A 7320-nucleotide genomic window follows, 5' to 3' on the forward strand; every position below is an offset into this window, starting at 1 on the left:
AAAGAGTAGCGGTTTTGTGTCTGTCAGCCAGCAACTCGCTTGCTTGCTCACTCTCCTTACCTCACCATTCTGGAAAAGGACAGTGATTTTACAGCATGTACACCTGGGCAACTTCTCATCATCTAGCTTTTGTCTATTCCAGCAGACAGTGTCTTACTAGCACAGTGTACCAGCAACCAATGGCTGTAGAGGGTTAAATTATGTACACCACTGGTGATAGTACAGCAAGTACTAATTGTATCTACATTTTGCCACTTAATATTATAATGTAATAACATTTTGCCATTTTCATAATTAAAAACTAAAACATGCTCAGAAGACCCAGAGTGCTTTTTATTAACTGAAATAACAATCATTGTTCCATTAAGCCAATGTACTGTACAAGCAAATGTGCTACTCTTCTTATAAACTGAGAATTACAATGGTGAAATTACAGTGTTAATTAATAGTGATGAAATCTGGTAGTGGTATTTATTGAATGGATACCAGCATGATAACTGATCAGTAATCTAGTGTGAACAATAATAGAATATGAATTATATGATGTATCCTTTGCAGACCTCTGCCAGTATGTGGCTCCTAAATCCCTTTCCTGTTGCCCTCAGCAGCCTTGGAGAGTAAATATCTGTAATAAAATATGAGGGCAGAGGCATTTGGTGAGCTACAAACAGGGGAGGCAGAAGCTTCACCTTTATTTGGTCATTATCCTGAACCTATATTTGCTTTGCATAATTAACAACAACATTAAACCATAATGTTGTCCATAATGATCACTCATTAGCCACTGATTGCTAACTAAATAAGATTATTGTGATAGTTTTACTTCTGCACACATTGTAGCTGTATCACAAGGTGATTGTCATAATTTCAATCTCAAATACGATCTTCCAATAACACATTTGGTGATATACTGAGATAATTATTTTGTGATTCTGAGATAACAAACTGCAAAAATATTATTTTAAAATGGGGTTGGCTCAATAAGCCTTCATAAAAATTGCTACTGACATTCAGTCCTTTAATTATGATATTCCTAATTCCTAATGATTTTCTCTAGTCTAGACTCTATAATAATTTGTTTGTTAGACTAATAAACTGGGATAAGCCAATAGAAAATGTAAGAAGAAAATAAAATGTTTAGAAATAGTTTTCTTAGAACATTCTGATGTGCATAGAATGTTTGTGTACATACAAAGCACAGGGAAAAAATAGATTTCGGTCCTGAGCTCAAGCGGTACTTACCGTGTGTGGCCCTGCAGAGAGCACTCGGCTGTTGCATGCTGTTTAATTCAAATGAATTGAACTCTACATCGAATCCAGTGCCGCATGGCAAACTGCATGGCTCAGTGCAACCTCTACAGCTTTCAGTTTTGAAATTGGTGTGTGCTGTCTCCGTCAGACCCAAAGTTAATGTGGAAGTTATAAATTCAATAAACACCTTCCTTTATGATTTTTTTTCTTCCTTTTTCAAACATATTTTTCAAGAAATTGCCAATTGTGTATTTCGTTCTCACCATGGCACCCTCTACGCTCATGTGGAGCGCAGAAGCATGACCAGTGTAATTCTTTGATGTGCTTGCTCCAACCAAGGGCTACTTTTCACACTACAAGTTCCACATAGCCCTATAGGAGAGCAAGTGTGGATTACAGGATAGGTAACTATTTCTCACATTTCTCACTGATGTCAACAGAGCAACTCACAGGCACACGAATAGTCCTTACATGATGCTGAAAAGCAGTGTGATGAGGAACTTTGGCCAATATATACCCACCCTACCCATGGAAAAATAGGTCTGATTATGCAATTTCCTGAGCCGTGGGGCTTAATCTGCCCTCAGGGTGAGCACTGTTACCAACTTGGGGGACCAAATAAACATTCATTTCTTCTTAAATGCCTAAACTTGAAAATGTCACATTTAAAAAATGTCTACATTTACATTTCTGGAAATCTGGCCCAGTTTACAAGCACTGCTAGGGCTCCATTTTGTTGTCTAAGCCATTTAATCATTTTATAAAGCTTTTTTTAAGCATTATTCTTCTAAACCACCAACGCATTATCATTACATACAGTCACATCACTCTCATTCATCATGGTGATACTCAGCATTCAGTGTAGGAGTAAATAATGACTTATAGGCCTGATGGCTTACAAAATTATGACTTCACATATCATCTCCAGCTTTCTTCACAAATTCTGGAACTGATAAGGCCATATCTTGACTGTATATCAATAATCCAGAGAATATTGAATTTACCACATTCTAAGTTGAAACTGTTACTGTCAAAATCACACAATACAGCATATAAATGGAATAATGAAATTATTGTGTTTTGTGTGTCTTGATTTCAAGTCTTTTCAGCAAAAAGCTATATAGAGAAGGGAGTAACAATGGCACAGCTTCAATTATACAATATTCATGGCCATTGATTCAATGAACCAAGATAAGCAACAATTAAACTACCTAACATAAATGTTACTGCATGAATGATTAATAAGAAACTCTGTATTCTTTTTAATGCATGAAACAGAGATGGAGTGTGTGTGGTGTGATGCAGGGCTTGCTACAACTGACAATGTTATGACAGAATTCCTATGTAAATTGTACAGTATCTCAGCACATTGAAATAAAACGTACTACTACTTTGGTCCCAGCATAAAAATGCTTTTAGTTAAAGAGTTATTGTAATCCAGTTTCCTACTGTGCCAAAAGTCAGTACATAAATACTGTAAACTGTAAAAAAAATTTGGCTCGTCAGTGTATGACTTAATTCTTCAGTGGCCAGATATTAAAATGTGTAAATGAATATTCCAAAGGAGAATAAAGTGCAAATGTCATCTCAAACACATTTTCTCCATTGAATTATCATAATTGTAATCTACCCATCTTGCAGAGCAGAGTTAGACTGCAATAAAATCATACTGCATCATCTAATACAACCAAAGATGGGCTTACTGCTGACTCATGAATCACTTTTAAACCAATTAAATAGAAAAGGTCTACCAGATTAGTTCCATGGTGGAAATATTCAAAGTTGCTTTCTAGCAGAATTAGGAGGAGAGAAATGTGGGAGTAAAAGTGAAAAAAATAATGCCAGGTTGCAAAGGATTTCTTGTACAAAGTCCTTATATTCAGACCTCTGCATTATAGTAGTGTAACTGACGTTAGAATTGTGCTTGTTCATCACTTTTATGCTGAAACTCACATGAGACGGCTGGGAGGAGAGGCTAAAAACACAGCAGCGTCCTTCTCTGCGGAGGCCACAGCAGTCCACTGGCAGGTTGGCATTACCAATCAACCCTTGTGCATGGCTTCAGGAGATGGGGGAGGAAGGGACTTGGAGGAAAGCCACATGAACACAGACAGACCATAGAAGGTCCACAGAGACGGAAGCCTGAGACAAAGAATTGAGTACTGCTCAGCCCTGAAGCTGTGAATCTGAAGTGCCTCAACATTTCACTGCCCCCTACAGAGTACTGTTCTATTAATATTCTTTGCATCAAATGATACTTATCTCATTCACATGTATGTGTATACTCATTTTATGTATGCAATAATAACCGTCTGTTTCCTTGAGAGTTACCAAACATAGATATTTGACTAAATTATTACTGATAAAATTTCCATAGCAGATGTCAGTAATCCAGACAGCTTGCTTTTTATGTTTTCAATTTTTGTCCTTTCACCCAGTTGGCTACTTATTAAAGCTATTTATTAAAGCAGTTCCATTAAGTATCTTTTTCATTGGTGCTACAGCAGTGCCCTGTCCAAAATTGGAGACAGGAATCTAGTTTCAAAACAAATATCCCAACCACCCTACTGCCACCCTGTAATTACCAATTGTGATTCTTAACAGTATTATATTGTACAGTATACAGTATATAGTAATGTATATAGTAATGTATATATTATGTATATATTATACAGTAAATGTATTGTACAACTACTGAGTATCTCAGTGTCTGAAGGATGCCTGGCATAATTACTTGTCATTATTTGCAGTTAAGCCGTACCTTCTGATTAAGAAAATATATTGTGCTTAATACCTGAAAAAAGATACAAGGATAGTCACTAGTGAGTTCAATTTCAGTTCGCATTGTTGCCACTCAAACATCATAAAAACAGGTGAAGCTCTGATATAATTTATTGATTCAGATCTCTATCGATTCAGACACATTAGGTGCATACCATTGTCAATGGATTGGTGAAGTGGCACATTTGAGTGTTGGTACTTTTAGAAGGCTGTTGAACATTACCAATGAAAGAATCATTTAAACTATAATAGCAGGGGCACATAACATTTGAACTCAAAGTAATCATTAAATATCACACAATTTCATGGATGGTACATGCTCAGTTAAACATAACTGAATATGATATATGATACATACAAAACCTATATGCTCCTAGCATCAGAAACCAGGGTGTGGTGGATTTGAAGTTGAGTTACCAGATTTCATTTCTATCAATTTTATCAATTTTACAAAGCCATAACTTCCTCTTTATAGATTTGAACAGACAGCATCAGCTCAACTGTATTTTGGAATTTGGCACCATATGTGGACCATAAAGTGTAACATTTATTAAAGGGTATCTTATGTAAATTAGGAAAGGTAAAACCACACATTGCACATGCATATTTTCTGTTTAAGATAATACATACCTCAGTTAATGAATATTCAATGATTCATTATAGGAGGCCTCTGAAGTAGTCAGAATTTCAAAGTGAATTATATGATATTCTGCTCTTAATTAAGACAATATGAATTCGTTAAAAAGCTAAAGTCAGTAAAGGTTTGCTTAAGTGCATCTACTGGTGCAAACAAACATTATTGAGACCTGTTTTGAAAACTAAAGACCCTTATATCCTTATATCCTCACTGAATAGAGGAAAGTCTATCTAATACTGTAAACTGGCTCATTAATATTCATTTAACTACAGACAAATTAAGCTTATCTTCAATATGACCATACAGACAGACAATATGTGGAGTTTCTATAGTAGCATTACTATAGAAATATACTACTGTTGTAGCACTGTAGTAGCCTACTCTTGCCTTTGCTACCTTGCTGTATGTAGTCAGTAGTAGTTGAATTTAGTAATTTGTAAATCACAATAATATTAAGTACATCAGTGTAGCTACATGTTGTAATTTTTGATTAAAACTGGAAACTGAATTTACAAAGGCATATATGCAAATAACAATGTATGTGGTTTATTTCCCCCTTTGGGTAGTCTCTAAAGTTTGTCATTCAGTGGCAGCTTGTGGATTGAGCATTTTAATAATTTGTGGGATAACAGTAAATGGGTTCAATTGATGCATGTCTGCAGTGGCTAAAAAAATCCCATTCGTTCATGTTTGCCTGCAACTATATTTGTTCCTTTGCTTGACCGCTGTGTCACAGTGAGTTTTTCTGTGTAAAATGTTCAAGAAACAGTCATTTCTGGTCTCCATGTACTTATCCTAATGCTCCCAAGGCTGGGTGTGTGGCAGTGTGATTGACAAAACAATCATGATAACATGAAATGTTGAATTTACAATGTATTGTGTGTGTGTGTGTGTGTGTGTGTTGTGTACCGTCTATGTGTACAATTGAAATGAAATGGAATGGGGCAGACGACCTACAGATGCTCTTTCTTGAGCACTTGAAGAAACCATTCTGATTGGCCATCTAAGCTCCTTACCTGAAATACCTAAACCAATTCAAAATCTAGAACTACGGTCAAAGCTGATGTAAAAGGAGGATCCTCTCCCAGTTCACATTTCTCACCTGTTAATATTCTGTCAGAATCTCAGATGCAGGTGCAGAAGGAAAAGGATTTTTAATTTTTTGTAAATACTTTTTGTCCCTGGTTTGTCAATGGCCTGACATATGAGGGGTTTATTTTGTTAAATGATTCGCCTCTCCCTTTCATCTTCATCCCTGCTCAATATAAATTACACAAATTTTACAGTGGTGGCAAGTTGGTAATAGCTTCATATGTTCTATATTCAAATTTAGCATGAGTAATATGTAAATACTTTTTTCACCATAAAGATCAGACTGTTTTGACTGATGAGTGTTATCAGTGTGATTACACTGATAATATAGTTGACTGCCTCTCTAGAAAATGAGTCATGTAAACGCAAAGTGAATTGTAGATTTGCACTGCAGCACCATTCAGGAACAGCAACATGTATTTTCTGTTTGCAGTAATGCATTTGCACTGGAGGGCTGAAGTATGAATGAGGACAAGTGAGGATAATATTGTAACCTCATGTCCACAAGTAATCTTAAAATGTTAAAGAAAAGGGCAATGCAGCTCATTTGCATACATAAATAAACAAGTGGAACAGTGAAATGGTTATGTTGCACTGCCTCACTGAAATACATCAGTTTGCTTTTTTCCCACAGTGACAAGTGCAGTTCTGCCTAGGCAAAACAAAATGTGCCACTTTCAATCAATGTGCATTTAAGCAGCAATTATTTTGAGCTTGAATTTCTGCCTAAACTAATTTGTAGGAATTTGCTTTAATTAGTGAAACTAGAAAAACAACGGGTGTTACTTAAAAGGCCCCAGTGTTGTTTTGTTATTAGCAACTGTGAATGATGCTCCATAGCTGACAGTCTGTGACAGTGTTCTGCATTTTAAATATAAGCAATTACATCTCTAGCACTCTGGTTTATGGACCAGTAAGGTTAGTTGAAGAACAGAAATATGACAGCTTGATTGTTTTGGACATGGGTTTCCAGTAAGGGTTCAACCATGCAAAGCAATGCTTTTGGACAGTTATGTCAAGTAAACAAGTAAGTTGAAAATGTTTATGGTGAACAATTAACTGTGTAAGTGATCATTTTAATTTTTAGTCTTCAGTATGACAATGGTTTCATTAGCTGAGGTAAAACCAGAATAATATTTTACGTGGTCAAACTCCAGCAAGAAACCTCATTATTTTTTAAATACTAAGCTAGTTAGGTGAGTAAAGCTAATAGCACAGCAGGATAAACATAGGCAAGGATTGCCATTGAAATCATTAGAATCAGCATCATTTATATCAGTATGAGGTGACTTAGTGAACCTAAAAGGGAAACAAGTTGCATGGCTGGACTGCATTAAAACATGAGCAGCTCACATAAACTGACACAATGTTGCATACAAACATGGAAATTGGATGAAGTCACGCATTAGTGTTCATTCATTCATACATAGAATTGTGCATTATCCCTCTCGGGTCAGACACGTCTACTCTTCATGCAATTTTGTAGTCTGCCATAGGTACTTCTACACTGCAGCTAGGAAAGATGTTACGTTTTGACCCATTGTCCCAGAAACAAATAA

Source organism: Megalops cyprinoides, chromosome 2 (genome assembly GCF_013368585.1).
Source record: "Megalops cyprinoides isolate fMegCyp1 chromosome 2, fMegCyp1.pri, whole genome shotgun sequence".
NCBI lineage: Eukaryota > Metazoa > Chordata > Actinopteri > Elopiformes > Megalopidae > Megalops > Megalops cyprinoides.